Source organism: Elaeis guineensis, chromosome 13, assembly GCF_000442705.2.
Source record: "Elaeis guineensis isolate ETL-2024a chromosome 13, EG11, whole genome shotgun sequence".
Taxonomy (NCBI): Eukaryota; Viridiplantae; Streptophyta; class Magnoliopsida; order Arecales; family Arecaceae; genus Elaeis; species Elaeis guineensis.
The window spans coordinates 51,219,596-51,239,355 of NC_026005.2; the positions used below are offsets into that span (position 1 = coordinate 51,219,596).

General features: G+C 40.3%; 1 non-coding gene and 1 pseudogene across 1 annotated transcript; one reads left to right on the forward strand and one right to left on the reverse strand.

Annotated features, from left to right (window-relative positions):
- Positions 1-2,525: 2,525 nt before the first annotated feature.
- LOC140853131 (uncharacterized) lies at positions 2,526-3,176 on the reverse strand (annotated as a pseudogene).
- Positions 3,177-4,228: 1,052 nt separating this feature from the next.
- LOC140853481 (small nucleolar RNA R71) lies at positions 4,229-4,334 on the forward strand. Its single transcript, XR_012136552.1, has one exon. It is a non-coding gene; the product is annotated as a small nucleolar RNA R71 (small nucleolar RNA).
- Positions 4,335-19,760: the final 15,426 nt, after the last annotated feature.

A 19,760-nucleotide genomic window follows, 5' to 3' on the forward strand; every position in this document is an offset into this window, starting at 1 on the left:
ACTCCTGTGTTGTGGTGAAGTCCTTAGGACTATTTAGACTCGACAAAGGAGGATTTGTCGTTTAGTCTTTAAACATGTTCGCGACCAAATGATACGTTGTTACCAAGGATGACAATATTTATCGAGCATAGGTCGTTGTGTGCCATATGGGTTGGTTGTCCTCATAACCAAAGAGTGTGGAGACATTGGTATGGCATACAGGTGAGATGTAATGGTACATCTGCACTGAACGTGACCAACTCTGGAGCTATTTCTGCTGTCAAGATTTGCTCTGATGGGATATGGGTATAAATGTCCCTCCGACCTGAGACCGCCACGGTGACTTGCAAGCAACTCACTGCACTTAGGCACTGGACTACCTGAATTTCTAATTCAGTGACGGAAGGTTGCTGGGTGTAGTCAAGTACTTGACTTGTCGGTGCGTGTGTCAAGATGGGATTGACCACTCCAGTTTAGGAGCTGTGTACAGTCGTGTTTCAATTTAGCAAAACCTTGGCCAGGGTAGTCCTAGTGAGGAGTCACAGGACTAATTGAGTTGAGCACGATTCGGATGATATCATCAGGGTTGACAGTTTAACTCTGAGTCATCCTAAACACAGGGGTCAAAAGGGATGAATTATACGGTAACCATATTCACGTAGGTTCTGAATGTTGCGATTGTGATTATTCGACATATCCGATCATCGGGTACCATTGCTAGATGGTCACTTCGATTAGTACAGAAATTGGTTCCTGTGCTACCGGCTTAGGTTCGAACCTGCGGGGTCACACACATTAGAGGTTCCTTTCTGATCTGATGGCTGATTATGAGTCTTATCTATCTGGGACTCTATGATTGAGAATTAGGATTCTCTAATCATGAGTTCCACACATTTTGGGTACCGGGGTCAAAATTTTGAATTTCAAATTTTGAATTTGAAATTTGAACTCTTTGATCAGGGTTTCATATCGATGGTCTCTGATGCCTGATTGCCCATCGGATTTGAACTCAACATTTATGAGAGGTTTAATTAGTGATTTAATCACTAATTAACTCAATTTGATTGAGTAATTATTTTTGGATCAAGTCCAATTAAATTGGATTCAGTTTGGATTGACCCGATTAGGTTAAATGTTGACCTAATCGCTAAGGTGGTTTAGTCCCTGATTTGATCAGGGGTTAGGTTTAGTTAATTCCTGATTTGATTAGGATTTTATTAAGCCTAATTAAGCCTAATTATGTTGGGTTTAATTTGGTCTAATTGTGCTCAACCTATTTTAAACTAGGTTGGCTCAATTTGAATCAAACCACCTTGTTTTAAATTCCCTGCGTCACCCAACTTCCTTGCACCCATTTGAATTCACGAGAAGAAACTTCTCATGAAATTTTTCTCACATAAAATCCTTCCCCACATCTTCATTTGTGTGCCATATGGATGGATAAAATAATTAGTTAGCCATTCAAATTCAAAGCATGTTTGAATTTGAATGGATAACTTATCACTTGCCCTTTCATCCTTATCCATTTTGTGCGCCACATTACTTACACGAGAAAAGGTTTCTCGTGAAACTTTTTCCACGCACAAAGAGCCACGCCCCTTCTCTTCTCACGCCCAAAAGGATAGGGATAAGTTGGTTTTCGTTTGAATTCAAATTTGATTTGAATTCAAATGTGTAACCTCTTGTCTTTATCCTCTCACGCGGATAAGATACGTTCGACGTTGTTTTAAAAAGAGGAGAAAGGTGGGACGTGCGTAAAAAAATTAGGAGAGAAACTTTGGGGCATGAGGAAGGCTTCTGCGCAAGGTGAAGGTCCAAAACCTTCCGAGAGAAAAAGAAAGAAAAGAGAGAAAATTGGGCGCAGGGTTTTTGGTGTGTACCCTAGGGTTTCTACCTAGGGTTCGGGAAGTGAGATTGGTGTGCCACGAGTGTCGTGAGTCCACCAAATTTCAGAGAGAGATCCATCAACTTCTCAAGTAACTATGCAGACGATCCGGAGCATCCGAGAAGTCGGCACACATCGATCGAAGGAGTTCGATCAACATCTGCCATCAAAAGGGTGAAATCACGAACTAGCATTTGTGAGGAGCTGATCAGACAGGAGCTTCGTGTGGACGATCCACAGAGGTCAGACAGTTGGGTGGCTGCGATGTGACAATCAGAGCCCTCTGACGGTGATCAGATTGCGGTGATCGACTACCCGCAAAAGGTGATGTGTTCTGAACACAGTACTGTAAAACGTTTACTGATTCAAATTTGAATTTCAAATTTAAATACATACTGTTGTATCATATTTAGATCCTAGTGTAGGGTTAATTAATATTAATTAATGAGATTAATTAATAATTTCGCTGTAAAATAGTAATTTTGAAAAAGTTTTAAAATTACCATTTTGCCCCTGCACTAAATTTTCGCTTCAGTTCTAGCAAAGCATGTATTTCTTTAGTATATCCATCAATATCAAAATTATCCATTCCAAAATGTGTTAGGCATGCCTGTAAAGGATCTAAGTTGAGCAAGGTAGGAGCTTTATCTTCTATAACTTCCTATAACAAGTTGATCTCATTATGGTCGTACACAGGTGGTCCCAAAGATGCATTGAAAATATTCAACCTTAGCTTCTTATTTTCGAAAGATACATCCATAACTCCGGTCCTACAATTTATACAAGCATTAGCGGTTGCTAAGAAGGGTCTACCTAGGATGATTGGTATTTGGTTGGGGTTGCTGCCAGATTCCATATCCAGCACAAGAAAGTCAACAGGAAAGTAAAATTCATCTACTTTCACCAATACGTCTTCCAGCATTCCACGGGGTACCTTAATGGATCGGTCTGCTAGTTGTAAGGTCACTGTCGTGGGTTTTAACTCTCCAAATCCAAATAGGTCATATATAGAGCTCGGGAGAAGGTTGACACTTGCACCCAAATCTAATAATGCCTTCTTAATCATGAGGTTCCCTATGACACAAGAAATAATTGGGGTACCTGAATCTTTCAGTTTGGGTGGGGTAATTTGCTGAAAAACTGAGCTGGCCTGCTCAGTTAGGTGGACTTTTCTTGGTATTTGTGCCTTTGATTTTCATTTTTGTGTACACAGATCCTTTAGAAATTTGGCATAGGTCGGAACTTGCTTAATGGCATCGAGAAGAGGTAAGTTTATCTGGACCTGTTTAAACAGTTCCAACATTTCATTCATTTTTATACCCTTCTTATCAAGAGGCAGAGAGGATTCTAAAGCACTGGAAAATGGAGCTTTAGGTGCAGGTGCTGGGTTAACAGGTTCTTTCCTCTCTTCAGATTTCTTCTTTTCTATTGTAGCTGGAATTGGTTGCTCTTATTGTTGGATTACTTCAGGTTGATTTAAGATTTTTTTGCTTCTAAGGGTCATGATCGATTTGGCATGTTCGAAAAAAGTTTCAAGACCAATGGAGCTTTCAGCCATGTACTGTCCTTTTGGGTTATTAATAGGCTGTCTGGGTAATTTGCCTTCTTTCCTCCTACTAAAAGCTGTTGCTAGCTGACCTATCTGGGTCTCTAGCTTTGCTATTGATTGCGTATGGGAGTGAAGGAGTTGGGTATTCATTTCTAGTCCTTTAAGTGCTTGCAGTACCTTTTCTTCGAAAGTCGAGCTATGAGTACTCGGAGTGGGTTGAGGAGGGTTTTGGTATTGTGACTAGGATGGATGCCTAAAAGTTACATCCGGATAACCTGATCTTTGTTGCACCGGAGGAACCACTGGTTGTGATTTCCATGAGAAATTCGGATGGTTTCTCCATCTCGGATTGTACGTACTAGAATAGGGGTTGTTCCCTAGTCTATGAGTAGTTTGGGCTTGATGGACTTGTTCTTGTACATGTTCAGGAAACTGTGGTGCAACCAGACAATCATTCACACAATGAGTGGGGCTCGAACACAATGCACATATATCTTGTATCTGACAGGATGGAGAAGGTGATTGTCCTATACTTAATAATCGATCTAACTTTTGGGACAATTCATCTACCTTATGATGGATATCTATGGCATTTTTTACTTCATATATTCCACCTCTCTTTGGGTTTAACATGAGTTTATCTCTAATAGAGGCAGACATATGATGTAATGAATTTTCACTTAAAATTTCAAACAGTTGCCATGCCTCATCCTCACTTTTCAGCATGAATGTCCCACCGCATGATGCATCGACCATTTGTCGATGTCTTTCAGATAGCCTATAATAAAAACATTGGATTAACTGCCACTTGGGTACAGCATGGTGGGGATATTTTCTAATAAGGTCCTTTAATCTCTCCCATATTTCATGAAATATTTCTCCATCTAATTGGAAAAAACTAGTTATGGCTTTCCTTATTTGATTAGTTTTTCCTATGGAAAAATATTTCTTGAGAAACTCTCCTTGCAGTTGGTCCCAGGTTGATATAGTCATGGAATCCAAAGTATGTAGCCAGTATTTGGCTTTGTTCTTAAGTGAGAAAGGAAATAATTTTAACCTAAGAGCATCATCAGAGAAGTTGTGAATTTTGACAGTTGAGCATATCTCAAGAAATTCTTCAAGATGTTTATAAGGGTCCTCGTTACTAAGTCCATAAAATGAAGGTAACATTTGGATTATACTGGACTTAATTTCATATTGAGTGGCCTCCACAGGGGGCACTTGAATACAAAGAGAGTAGGTATATATGAAAGGAGTAAAGTACTCCTTCAATTGCCTGGGTGGATCATTCTCCTGATTTCGGTCCATATTTTTACGTCTGTTAGCTCTAAAGGTTCTTTCTATTTCTGGATCAAAAGGTTAGATTTCTGACGGCAAGAAATCCTAGGATTTCTTGCTCCTGGTGCATGGAAGATTGCTGGAGAGAGAGGGAGAAGAGAGAGAGAGACTTGGGAGAAAGAGTTCTTCTATTACTTGGCTCAATCAAACCTATACAAGTACATGTATATATAAACACCGGATCAAGTGACCCAAACCCAAAACTCCCTTGACCAACTCTATGGGAGATTAGGTTAAGCCAAGCCCATGTACACCCATGACTTGACCTAATCTCATCTCTCCTAAGCCCAGACCTGGCCCATAAAGAGTTGGTCCCTTGAGGCTCACATAACCTAGACCTCAAGAACCCAAAAGGCCCACAACCTTTCAGCCTAGGGCCCAACTAGCCCTAGAGCCTCCATGAAGCCCTCATGAATGATGGACCTTGGCCTTAGCCTTGGTCCCCTGGGCCTTGGGCACACCACCTGGATCATAACAGCAAGGTGAGATTCCTATTGCCACAGGACGATGCCCCGAGCAGGTCTCAGATCAGGAGGAGCACAGCATACGATGGAGATGGGATCGAGCAGCCTGGCTTGACTCCTATGTTTGCCCATCCATGATCAGTAGGCGATTGCCCCAGAAAATGGGGGCGAGGAGATCCAGAAGCTCTCGAAGTTTGGAGGAGGCCGAATATCAAGTCGAGGTGGAGATTGTTAGGATTTGATGTCTCGAGATTCAGCTCATATTGAGCCTACAATGAGGTTCACAGTGAAAAATAAAGTCCAACGAGACCAAGATCACCTAAAACGGAGCTCGGATGGAGGAGATACGAGCTTTTGAAGTCGGCATGAGATTCGAGGCGGTGGAGGACCGTCGGCGACCGGCAGCGGTGCGGTCGTAGGTGGCGGAACGCGGGACGTGCGACCCATGCGGGCGGGCGGCCCAGGTGGGTGCGCGGCCCAGCCTGGCATGCGGCCCAGGAGGGCGTGCGGCCCAACCAGGCGCGCGGCTCAGGCGTGCGCAGGCCCGCATGCGGGAGCGGGCCGGCCCAGGCCAGCGGCCTACTGGCCCTTTGCATCGGTCCACCGTGAATCGAACGGTCCATGGTTGGGCCTGTGGATCGCGTGGGCGTTTCCCACGCGTTTCACATAGTCCACCACACTATTTCATGGACCGGTCACGATCGGACGGCACAGGGAGTTTCCGGTGACGATCCGACAGTTCAGGAGGTTGATTTGGCTTGTTTAGGACTCTTAAACCTAATCTAATTAGGTTTAAACCTTGTTTTAACCCTTTAAAAGGTCTGTGGACGAACAGTAAAGGGTGTGGATCGGTTATTCGCACCGTACGAAGCCCGTACGGAACCCAAGAGAAGAGAGAGGCGGAAGCACTGAGAGAGAAGGAGCAGGAGGCTCCTGGACAGCGGTCGCCAGGCACTTCAGGGCTTCAGGGGGTCTTCCAAGAGAGAGAGCTTTTGTGAGGAAAACTTCTAGTGAGAGAGAATTGGGTGTACAAGGGTTGAGGGTGAGGTCTCTTCTTGTAATTTTTTTTTTTTCATAGTGAAGTTTGCATGCCCCGTGGAGGCGAGCTCTTTTGTGGCTGATCCACGTATTTTGAGTATTTTTCTTTTGTTTTGTTTCTTCTTTCTTCCTGCTGCATCGCATGGTACTGAAAAGATCTTGAGAGGTGGTGTCCTGGCCAGACATCCACCCAACATGCTCCATGTAAATCCTCTCCTCCAAATGCCCATGGAGGAACGCCGTCTTGACATCCATCTACTCCAACTCTATATCCTGAGCTGCTACAATGCTCAGCAACACTCTGATGGAAGTATGTCTGACGACGGGATAGAAGACCTCGCTGAAGTCGATGCCTTCCTTCTGGGAGTATCCCTTGGCCACTAACCTCGCTTTGAATCTGATACCTCCTTGCTCTGAAGGCCCTTCCTTGCGACTGTAGACCCATTTGCAGCCAATGGGCCTCTTCCCCTGTGGCAACTGCACCAATCACCATGTCTGGTTCTGGTGGAGAGACTGCATCTCCTCGGACATCGCCTAGACCCATCGCTCTCTGTCTTGGCTCTCAATAGCCTCCTGATATGTATATGGGTCTCCATTCGCTGTCACCAAGGCATATGACAGCATCTCCTCGAAGCCATATCGGTCCGATTGACTGATGGTCCTCTTGGGCTTGTGTAGGGCAACATCGATATCAGTCCTCGATCCAGCTTGCTCCTGCTGGACCTCTCTGCCTCGATCATCCGTTCGAGTTCTCTCCACCTATGGAGACACCTTAGGTAGGTTCTCCACCTGAATGTCATGTCCTCCCGTAGTACCTGCAAGAGGCAAAATCAAAGAGGTAAGCTGTCCAGCAGCACCCTGCTGGACCTCCTCCTGCTCCTGCTACTCCTCCATGCCTGCTTGCCTTCGTAGGACTGACTCCTCATCAAAAGTCACATCCAGACTAATGATGACCTTCTTTTCCAAGGGATCCCATAGCCTGTATCCCTTGACTCCTCGTGGATAGCCTAGAAACACCGTCTTGCGTGATCTGGCGTCTAGCTTGCTCCGCTCACCAGCTCCAATGTGCACATAGGCCGTGCACCCAAATACCCATAGATGGCCCAGCCCAACTGTCCTCCCAGACCACACCTCCTCTGGAAGCCTGCCATCCAACCTGGTGTGAGGTGACCGATTGATCAAGTAACCCGCTGCATCTACTGTGTCAACCCAGAACTCCTTTGGAAGCCCTGCCTGCAGCCTCATGCATCATGCCTTTTCCAGAAGTGTTCTGTTCATCCTCTCGGCCACCCCATTCTGCTGTGGAGTCTCCTTAACTAAGAAGTATCTCCTAATCCTACACTCTTCACAGTAGTCCTGGAACTCTCTGCTGGTGTACTCCCCGCCATTGTCTGACCTCAGACACTTCACGCTCCTCCCCTGCTCCTTCTCCACCTCAGCTCTCCAGATTTTGAACATGGTGAAGATCTCAGACTTCTCTCTCATGAAGTAAATTTAGAGTTTTCTTGAGAAATCATCAATCAGGGTCATGAAGTATCTGGCCCCATTCCTAGCTGAAACTGGGGCTGGTCCCCACACATCCATTGTACTAACTCCAAAGGGGCTGCACTGCGGGCTGTATTGATGTTGAACTGAACTCTCCTCTGCTTTTCCATCTGGCAAGGCTCACAGATCTCTCCTGTAGCACCATCCTCCAGATCAGAGATGAGTCCTCTCCTGCTCAACTCCCTCAGCCCCTTGTCACCAATGTGGCCTAGGCGGTAGTGCCACATCCTGTAAGCCCCCTGCTGGTCCTGTGCTGCAACTGCTGCATCAGACTCTCCGGTCACCACAGATCCCTCCATGTGATAGAGGTTATTGTCCAACCTCCTGCCTCTCATCACTACCATAGCTCCATTGTAGATGTTTAATACTCCGCTTCTAGCCCTACTGCTGAAGCTGTATCCACTACGCTCCAAGTAGCCTAGTGACACCAGATTCTTTTCCAGCTCCGAGATATGCTTTACATTTGTCAATGTCCTCACAATCCCATCAAACATCCTCACTCTGACTGTCCCTATCCCAGCCACCTTGCAAGGATGATTGTCGCCTAGAGTCACTGATCCCTCATCTGTCTTGGTGTATGTCGCAAACCAAGACCTGTGTGGTGTGTAGTGATGTGAGCATGCAGAGTCTAGTATCCACTCCTCTGTGTAATGCCTGTGACCATCTGATACCACAAGTAGATCATCCTCCACCTGCTGCCCAGCAACTGCACTCATTGATTTTGAGCCACTTCTTTCTCCCTTCTTGCTCTTCCATAGTGGACATTCTTTCTTGAAGTGCCCGAACTCGTTGCACTTGAAGCATTTCATCTCTTTCTTTCTCTTCCTGGACTTGGACCGCCCCCTGGACTTGCTTCTGCCTCTGCCTGTTCTCTCCCCTACTGCCAAACCCTCTTGGGGAGCCCGATCTCTGGTCAACTTTTTCCTTTGCTCATTAGACCTCAGCACTGAGACCATGTCCTCATATTCCAGAGTCTCCTTGCCGTAGAGCAGTGTAGTCACCAAAGAGTCATATGATCCTGGCAGTGAACACAAAAGCAACAGGGACTTATCCTCCTCATCCAGCTTCATCCCGATATTCATCAACTCCGTGCACAACTAGTCGAACCTCTGAATGTGGCCAATCACATCAGATCCCTCCTGCATTCGAAGACTATACAACCTCTTCTTCAGCATTAGCTTGTTGCACATATTCTTCCCCATATACATGGAGTGCAACTTCGACCAAAGGCCCTTCAGAGTCTTTTCTTCTAGCATCGAATACAACACCGCATCCGCCAAACATCCTCTGATCATCGAGCATGCTTTCTTCTCCAACGATGCCCACTGTCTATCTGTCATTCCCTCAGGCTTCTCATCCAAAGCCTGATCCAGATCTGCTTGCACCAGAAGATCCTCCACCCAGATTTTTTATATGGAAAAATTTCTTTTGCCATCAAACTTCTCGACATCGACCTTCATATTGCTGCCCATGACAGGATCCAAGCCAAACATCAAGAAGTGTAAAATATACCTTGATGGTACCTTGTTGAAAATTTTCAGCACTTGGGATCTTCAACTTCTCGCGCTTGGAACTACTTCCTCACCACTGTGGCTCTGATATCAACTATTGGAGCATGATCCTGGCTCCTCCCACAAACCTTGGGTGCAGCAGAACCAGCAACGAACAAATTTGGAGACTTCTGGACTCGATTGAAGGCCCTTGACGAAATCAGCCTGGTTGCTATCTTCTTCGTCAGCCTTTCGTTCCAGATGAAGAACACCTCTAAGATCGCCTCTAAAAAATCTAAGATCTGGTACCCAACTAGGTTAGGCCTGGATCGAGGTCTTTCAATTTGTAGATCTTGAATCAGGGTATTCTAGATAGGGAAGAAGGTAGATGGAGATAGACCTTGCAGATCTGTCCTGCTGCAGCTTTTTCTGTAGATCTGTTGATGGAGATCTCACCCGTGCCTGAAACGACCTCAGATCAACTCCAGATCTGAGAGAAACTTATACCAACCTCTTCTCAATAGATTCTAAGTCCTGGACCTGATGTTTGGGTGGCTGCAAGAGAGGGAGGGAACAATCTGGTTGGCGGCACAAAGGGGGAAGGGCTAGCGCCTCCCTTGCTTTTCTTTCCTTCTATGGACCTGGCGGCAAGAAACCCTAGGGTTTCTTGCTCTTGGGGTGTAGAGAATAGCTGGAGAGAGAGGGAGAAGAGAGAGAGAGATTTGGGAGAAAGAGTTCTTGTATTTCTTTTGGCTTAATCAAACCTATACAGTACATGTATATATAAACACAGGGTCAAGTGACCCAAACCCAAAACTCCCTTGACCAACTCTATGGGAGATTAGGTTAACCCAAGCCCATGTACACCCATGACTCGACCTAATCTTACCTAGCCTGGGCCTAGACCTTGCCCATAAAGAGTTGATCCCTTGAGGCCCACATAACCTAGACCTCAAGAACCCGAAAGGCCCACAGCCTTTCAACCTAGGGCCCAACTAGCCCTAGAGCCTCCATGAAGCCCTCATGAATGATGGACCTTGGCCTTAGCCTTGGTCCCCTGGGCCTTGGGCACACCATTTGGATCACAACAGTTAGATCCTACCAACTTATCATTGTCCAACAATGATCGGAGCGATAGAGCAGTGGCCATATCTGTACAAAAAAAAACCATAACCTAATTAGTAATTGATTCATTAAACCTAAAGATTTGAACTTTAATCAAAAGGTTTCTCCTACTATTTTATTTGAATTGGTAGCCTCTACCTCCAATTCGAGGAATTACCCCAATTCCTTAGTGAGTACTAGAATCCACTCAGACTGCACACAAGCCCAACTTTAGTTGGCCAACCCATGTACATCTAAGGATAGGTTCATAATCAATTATTTCTCTAAATAATTTTTAGTAATTTTAATTTTACCTCAGAAACTTAATCAGTAGGCTTTGGCCTCCACTGTAAGGATCCAGTTAGGTCCAACTATTAACATGACTATACTTGGTGCATCTAACCAACGAATGATTAAGCCCAATTTTGGTTGGCTCACCTAACCAGCATCAGAGAGACACTTTCAAGTCGTCATATGATAAGTGATAATTCTATTAGTCAACAAGCACCAGGCCTTTGGGTCTGCAATGATTATTGAGTTAATGGACTCATTATCAAACACCTTAATGGGAGGCTATGACTCAGTTATCTCCATAACTTTATCATTTTAAGGATCTAATAATTTTAGAGGATTTAAATGATTTAGAGGATGAGGTCAGATGAACCAGCTTATCATGATCCTCCCACTGGCTTCACCAAGTCAGCTTAAGGGAGACCATTAAAAGGGCTGGTCTAGGAGCACCTAAATCAGTCACACTGATTTACTTAGTTGACATGGGTCAGCTCGAATAGTCAAGTGATCCGATCAAAACATAATTTCACCAAGAGGCCAGGTAAGTTAGATCAGTGGGAGGGTCGGCCAAAGCTTGCCTTAGACACCATCAAAAATGGTTAGGTCAGTGGGCTCCCAATTAAAAACCATCGATCTGGTTTATCTTAGACACCAACTGATTTAATTAGTTTTGATTAGATCAACCTAACAGTTCATGCTAGACCGCTTAGCCAAGAATCAAGTCCATTTGGTTCTCGTTAAAGACATGGACTTGACCAACTATAACTATTGTAATTGATCTAGAGAATTCTTGACCTAATCTAAGACAATAATTGATTAGATTTAGTCAATTCTATAATTAAGTCCATCTTTAATCTAACCATAGGTCTAACCCAATTAATGGACCTAATTCTCACTAACCCATTAACCTAATGTGTTGTGGTTTGTGTCTTAGGTTCTTCAATTCACAATCCTAGAACCTAATCAAACAACTTCTTAATTCTTAATTAAGTTTTGGGCTGAGGGTTGGGTTCGGCTTTTCAAAAATAATTTTTATATTTATAAAATAATTTTACAAGATGGTTCTACCAATCATATTACATGTTTGATTCATAATCAAGATGCAAGTGAAATAAACATGAAACTACTTTAGATCTAATCTAAACAGGTTCATGTAATTGAAACAATTTCAACTTTAAATAATTTTTTTACACAAAAATTATTAACAAAGAGATTTTATTTTATATTTAAATATCTTTTAAATCTAATAAATCAAAAATTTAATCTAAATCATATCAAATAAATTTATGATTAAAGATAGATCTACACGACTAGGACAACCTTTGCACTGTAAGGGGTAAACCTTACAGCAGGACAACCTTGCAGTTCGTGATTGATCTAAAATTTTAAATTTAATTTTAATAATTAGATTATAAATTAGATCTAATTTAAAAAATAATCTAAGCATGTATAAATAATCATGTAATAAACAACCTTAGGCTCTGATATCAATTGTAGGAACCAGATCTAGGGTTTCAGGGTTAGATCTTAAAACTTTTTCAAGATCAGACAGTGAAAGATTAAAATAAATAAAAAATTTTTTTTTTAAAAAAGATAATTTTTAGATCTAAGATTCTATTATATAATTATTACATAGCATTAAATCAAAAATTAAAATATGTATAGCATGAACTACATGTTGATCATATCAACATGTTTCTATATTACATCTAATGTATGTATTAAACAATAGATCAGATCTATTACCTTGCAAGTTAGACATTCTAACCATGATGATCCAGGCTTGAGGATGATGTTGCAAACCACACATGCATCCGATCTCTAGGAGTCATCCACATGAGCCCACGAATCTTAATCAAAAGTCCTGCTTCAGGAAATCAGCACAGTATGCTAGTACTGCACTGATCCTTCTTCGATGGTTAATCAGGTGCCTCCTTCTTCTTGATTTGGGCTCTTCTAAAGATGAGAAGTAGGAGGAGGAGTTTTAGATTTGAGACGCTCTTAGAAAAACTCAAGATGGAGGAAGGAAAGAGATGAAACTAACAACCCTAGAAGAAGATTCTCTTCTTCTTCTCTTTACTCTCTCCTAGACACTCTGTCTTATGTCTATTATATCTCCATGACCCAAAGGTATTTCTTTTTGATTTTTGGATGCCCCAAAGGTCTCTCAAATATCTATGTTCTAAAAAAATTTTATAAAGAAATTCATTTTATAGAGAGAGATATGATAGAGTCCTTGTCTAGGTCAAATACCTAGTCAAGGCTTATCCAAACATGGCAAGATAAGGGGCGCCCAACTCTTGGGTGCCTCCTTCTTATTTTCATGCATGGACCACCAAAAAAAGGTATACAATATGTGCCCTAGAAGCCATAAAAATTCCAAAAAAATTTGGATAAATTCGATGCAAAAAGGAAAGAATTTTGGATTTCTAAAACTCTATCTCATAGAATTTGAAATCCAAACTTATTCCTACTTTGATTTGATCTACAACCACTTTCCATATATGAAAGAAGAGAGGAAACCTTTTGGATGTGAGAAAGACCTAGGAGAGGGCTTTTGTCACACAAAATAAGAAAGGATTGGCATGGAATAAGAGAGAGGGTGTGGGGGGGGGCTTATGTGGCGCAAGGTGGAATCCTAGTCTTACTAAGATTCTATCTTATGACTTGTTTTAATTTAGTTTCTCAAATCAAATCAAATCAAATCAAAATTAGATCAACCCAATTAAAATAGATCTTAATCCAATTAAGAATCTAATTTAATCAGATTAAATTAGATTTAAATCTGATTTAATTTTTTTAATCAAATTAGAAATTACGTTGACCCAAGTCCTAATTAAACTAGGACTAGTTTTTTTTCTTGCACTTGGCTTATCCAATAAACCAATTGGACTTGATCCAATCAAGCTCAAACTAAATTTAATTAAATCATATTCAATTAGACTTAATCTCAGCCCATTGGCTTAATCAAATTAAGTCAATTAGCAATCGAATTGCTAATTGATCCTCCTGCAACACTTGCATTAGGTTAAATGTCAATCATATTGATCATTTAACCCTAGAATGATTCTTAATCGTTGATCAACCATCCGATCGGATCATGAACTCTAATGTGTATGATCTCATAAGTCCAAACCTAAGTCAGTAGCACAGGAATAAATTTTTGTACCAATCGAAGTGATCATCTAGCAATGGTACCCGATGATCGGATAGGTTGAATGTGTAGAACAACATCTTTAGAACCCATGCGGATATAGTTTTCGTATAATTTATCTCCTTGACCAAAATGATTATAGGATACCTCAAAGTTTAACTGTCAACTCTGATCAGGTTGTCCACATTGTATTTCAAAATATCAAATCCATCTGATGGATTACCCTGGCCAAGATTTTGCTAAATTGAAATACAGTGACTCATCTTCTCCAACTCTTGAAGTGGTCAATCCCATCTCGATCACACTCTGACTTCGTAAGTACTTGACTATGCCCAGAAGCCTTCCATCACTGAATTAGAAATTCAGTTAGTCCAGTACCAAAGCACAGTGAGTTGCTTGCAAGTCACTGAGGCGATCTCAGGTCTAAGAGACACTTATACCTATATCCCATTAGAGATATTCTCGACAGTAGAATGCTCTGGAGTTGATCACATTCAATGATGATGTACCCTTACATCTCACCTGTATGCCATACCAGTGTCTCCACACTCTATGGTTAAGAGGATAACCAACCCATATGGCCTACAGCGACGTATGCTCGATAGAAGTTGTCGTCTTTATTAATAGCCTATCATTTGGTCATGAATAGTTTTAAAGACTAATCGATAAATCTTCTCTTTATCGACTCTAAATAGTCCTAAGGACTTCATCATAACAACGGAGTTCATTAGAAGATGAAAGCTTATGATGAAAATACTAAATATATTTTATTTATTAACAAATCAATTACAATACTTGGTTGCTCAACCATCAACAGCTTGATAATTGGCTTTTGAGATATATTTTTCAACAGATTAATGGATATGATAATACATATTCTCAAGAATTGAGAATTTGAGATATGTATTATTATAATTAACTCATAAATTACTTTCGATCGTAGGATCATCACAGAGATAGTGATTGATCCGAAAGATTGGTGTATGATCATTTACTTCGAGTAAATAAGTATTGAATCTATGGTGTGGAGACACTGAAGTGAAAGTATAAGTACTTGTTAAGAATAAGGGTACTAAACGTGATCAATCACCAACAGTCACAAGAATTTTTACCTTCTCATCAGTGATTTATTCACAACTATGGTTGTATATTTAGTTCTCTGACCTGAGGTGCATCGATAGTTCACCTTGAGGGTACTATAGTTTGACTACACCATAACTCGATCTTCAAGCTATACAAAGTCTTGAGATATATGTTGGCTGCAGTATGTTCATTGTAGAAATTGGGTTGCACCAAGATGGGATCTATCGACTTCGGTAAAGGAGTAGACCTATGTAGATCATGAGATTGAGTCCTAAAGCCCATGGTCATAGTACTGTGAAAGATAGAAAAGAGTTTCTATTAGGTTTCACATCAGACATGAATCGAATGATTGTATCATACGATAGGTATGAGGTTTGATGAGTTAACCTTAATCTTGATCCTGTTAGGACTCACGATAGAAGAATTGAATCATACGATAACTGCACCTTGAGGTTCTTTTTCAGTTCTAATGGATTGCCACTACATATTAATAGATGTCACTGATGGATTATGAGAACTCACTAGGATCATGATGGATCGATGATTCTTAATGAATGTGAGTTAGAATTATTCCAACCCATTGAAAGAAGTTTCAATAATACTATGACGGAGATCATGGTATATCTCACTATCAAATAGAATTAAACCTATGGGATCTCACAATAAAAAAATTGATCTTGGATTGATCCAACTGAACTTGTAAAGTCAATTGAATTAGAATTTGGTGAAATCCTATTTGAAGAAAAAATTCATCCAATCGCATCGGATGCCAAGAAGGTAGAATAGATTAGCAATTAAAATTTTTATAATACTTATGACTTTTCACCTTGATTCGTAGTAGAAAATAATCAAGGTTGCAAAAGCTCCTTGATCAATATGCTTCGTGAGATCCAGATGTATGGATCCTCTACTTCACGTACACGCCAAATGCTGTAGGAGAGAGAGATGAACTCTTTCTTCAGAGAGGAAGGAGAAGTATCCTTGAGATCTGATCTCAAGGCTTTGGAGCAGCTCACATGCCACCACACCAAGAAGAGGGAGGATGCCTAAGAAGAGAGAGAAGCCAAAGGAGAGAACATGCCCAAAAGAAAGGGGACACCCACTCCAAGAGGATTATCCATACCAAGCCTTTGGTTGATTCTTCTTTTCTCTTCCGCACACCCCTCCGTATATAGGCAAAGGGTCCTAGATCAAATCAAATATTTTTAGGTGTAAGAATTAGGACTTTTCATGTTTGGATTAAATCCAAACTCCATAAAGCATAAGGATTTCTAATGCGAGTAGGAGAAGCATCTCCTTTCATTATGGCGCATGCCCAAGAGGAGGGGGCTATTTCTAGCCCCTTCCCAACTATTTTAGCTGGTCCATAAGGGGTGAGAATGCCTAGAAAAAGTGGCTAAATATATCAAATCAGATTTGATTTAGATTTGGATTAATTTGAATCCAATTCGAATCCGATTCAAACTAATTTTGAAAAGACTGTTGATTCTAATCTAGTTAGGATTTTTGTCCAAATCCAACTTGATAAATTAACCCAATCAAGTCTTAATAAAATTAAGTCCAATTAGATTAGATCTGATCTAAAGTAATTAGGACTCAATCCATTCTCCCATAATCACTTAGATCATTGATTTGATTTAATTCATCTCTGAAATCAGACTCGCACCTCATGCACAATGCTAGCTGAACATAGTTAGTATTTAATTTCGTATGATCTATAACTTAATTTTTAATCAAGTTAATCTATATATTTAATCAAGTCTCATACTTTCAAATCAAATATATAAATATCCGATCAAGTCTTTCCTATATTGTATGACTTTTGTGTACGACTTCATAGGTTCGAACACTAAATTAATAGTATAGAAACTCCTACCTATACTAATTGAAGTGACTATCTAGCAATGATACCTGATGTCTGGATAGATCGAATATTTATAAAGTAATATTTAAAAATCTTGATATATGGTTACCATATAATTTATTTCTTTGATCCTAATACTCAGGATGACCTAAGGTTTAACTGTTAATCCTGAAATAGTCATCCATATCGTATTTCAATCTTTCAAATCTATCATATAGATTATCCTGATCAAGATTTTACTAAATTAAAATATAGTGATACCTTAACTCTTATAATTCAGAGGGGTCAATTCTATCTTGATCCACACACAAACTTTGTAAGTACTTGACTGTACCAGTAGCCTTTCGTTACTATATTAGAAATGCAGGTAGTCCAGTACTTAACCACAATGAGTTGCTTGCAAGTCACTATGGTGATCTCAGGTCTGAAAAATATTATGCCCATATGTTTTGCGAGCTGCTCTTGACAACAGAGCACTCAGCAAGTGAGTCACTTATTTCATGATGATATACTTTCATATTTCACTTGTATGCCATACCAATGTCCATACTCTTTGATTACAAGAATAACTAACCTATATGGCATACAACGACCTGCACTCGATAAACATCATCATCCTATTAATGATGTATCATTTGATCGTGAACATATTTAAGAACTATTTGATAAATTCTCCTTTATCGATCATAATATAGTTCTAAGGACTTCATCATAATACAAGAGTTTTAATAATAAAGATGTTCATCTTGTGATGAAAAAGTCAAAATAACTTTTATTCATTAATCAATAATTCATATATAAAATTTAATTATTTACAATGAACCAATTAGCTTTAGGATATAATTTTCAACAACTCCTACTTGAACTAAAGTCAATCGGGGCATTATCTTATACCTATCTTCCACTTATAATCATCGAACTCTTTGATCCTAAGAGCTTTAGTGAAGGGATCAACCAAGTTCTCTTTTCTGTCAATCTTTTTCAACTCGACATCATCTTGATCCATGTTTTCATGGATAAGATGATAGTATTGCAGAATGTGTTTGGTTCTATGGTGCGACTTGGACTCCTTTGCTGGCACTATGGCTCTAGTACTATCACAATATAGTAAAACTAGACCATCAAAAGAGGTAACTACTTCAAGTTCTTTGATGAACATTTTCAACCAAAAAGCCTCTTTTGCATCATCAGATGTTGCAACATATCCTGCTTCGCATATCGAGTCAGCCATCGTATGTTGCTTGAAACTCTTCCAGCAAATTACTCCTCCGTTCATGATGAACACATAACCCGACACACTTTTGCTATCATCGTGATCTGACTGAAAGTTGAAATCAGTATATCCCTCAAGTTTCAAGTCAGTACCTCCATAGATAAGCTATTGATCCTCAGTATTTTTCAAATACTTAAGGATTATCTTTACAACCTTCCAATAGTTCTCTTTCGGATTAGACTGGTACCTGCTCACTACTCCTAGTGAATAGGCCACATCCAGTCTCATACATACTATGACATACATAATAGATCCCACTGTCGAGGCATATAGGATTTTACTTATATGCTCTCTCTTCTGAGAGGTTGTCGAACAATCTTCTTGGAGAGAAAAATTTTTTGGCCTATCGATAGATAGTCTTTTTTAAAATTTTTTATGCTGAATTGTTTCAGCATAGTATTGATGTACATAGATTGAAACAATCCAAACAACCTTCTAGATCTATCTCTATAGCTTTCATCCCTAGGATGTAGGATGTTTCTCCCAAATCTTTTATGAAGAACTATGATGATAGCCATAGCTTTATACTTTGCAAAGCTGGAATATCATTTTCTATTAACCATATGTCATCTATATACAGTGCAAGGAAGATGACTACAGAATCATTAGTCCACTTATAGACGTAAGGCTTTTCTCCATTCCTAACGAAGCCATATGTTTTGATCATTTTATCAAAATGTATGTTCCAACTCCTAGATGCTTGCTTCAGTCCATAGATGGACCTATTTAGCTTGCATACTTTGGATTCATCTAAGGATGTGAACTCTTCAAGCTGTATCATATACACCTCTTCTTCTAACTCTTTATTAAGGAAAGTGATTTTGACATCTATTTATCAGATCTCAAAATCTAAATGTATCGCTTTCGCAAGTATGATCCAGATAGATTTGAGGATTGCCACAAGAGAGAACATCTCGTCGTAGTTAATATCATAATGCTGATGGTATCCTTTGGTAACTAGACGGGCTTTATAGGTCTTCATCTTTCCATCCGCTCCTCCTTTTCTCTTATAAATCCATTTACATCCTATGAGTTTAATCCCTTCAGATGAATCAACTAGGATCCATACACTATTGATCTTCATGGATTTTATCTTGAATTTCATGGCATTAAGCTATTTTTGGGAGTTGGGCCTTTGCATAGCATCCATATAGGTGATTGAATCCTCGTCATTCTCATCTAGTTCAACAAGCTCGCTATCTCGGATCAAGAAACCATAGTATCTATTCGATTAATGCAGTACTCTACTGGATCTCCTTAATGGCATCTCTACAGGCTCTGGATTTGATTCTCCAATCAAATCTGTTTTGTCTGTGCCAGTATTTTTACCTCACGAACTTCACTAAGTTTGATTTTAGTGGTATTAGTTTCTTTCATAAGAAACTCTTTTTCTAAAAGGATTATCCTATTGCTGACGAACACCTTTTGCTCTTGAGCGAAGTAGGAGTAGTACTCTTTAGTTTTCTTAGGATACCCTACGAACAAGCATTTATCAGATTTAGGTCTAAGCTTGTCTCTTTTTAAATACTTTACATAAGCTGGACATCTCCAAATCCTAAGGTGTAAGAGCACTAGCTTATATTCTGACCATATCTCATATGATATTTTATTTACAGACTTGCTCGAAACCTTATTAAGTATGTAGCAGGTAGTTTCAAGAGTATATCTCCAAAAGAAGATTGACAAAGTCGCAAAGCCCATCA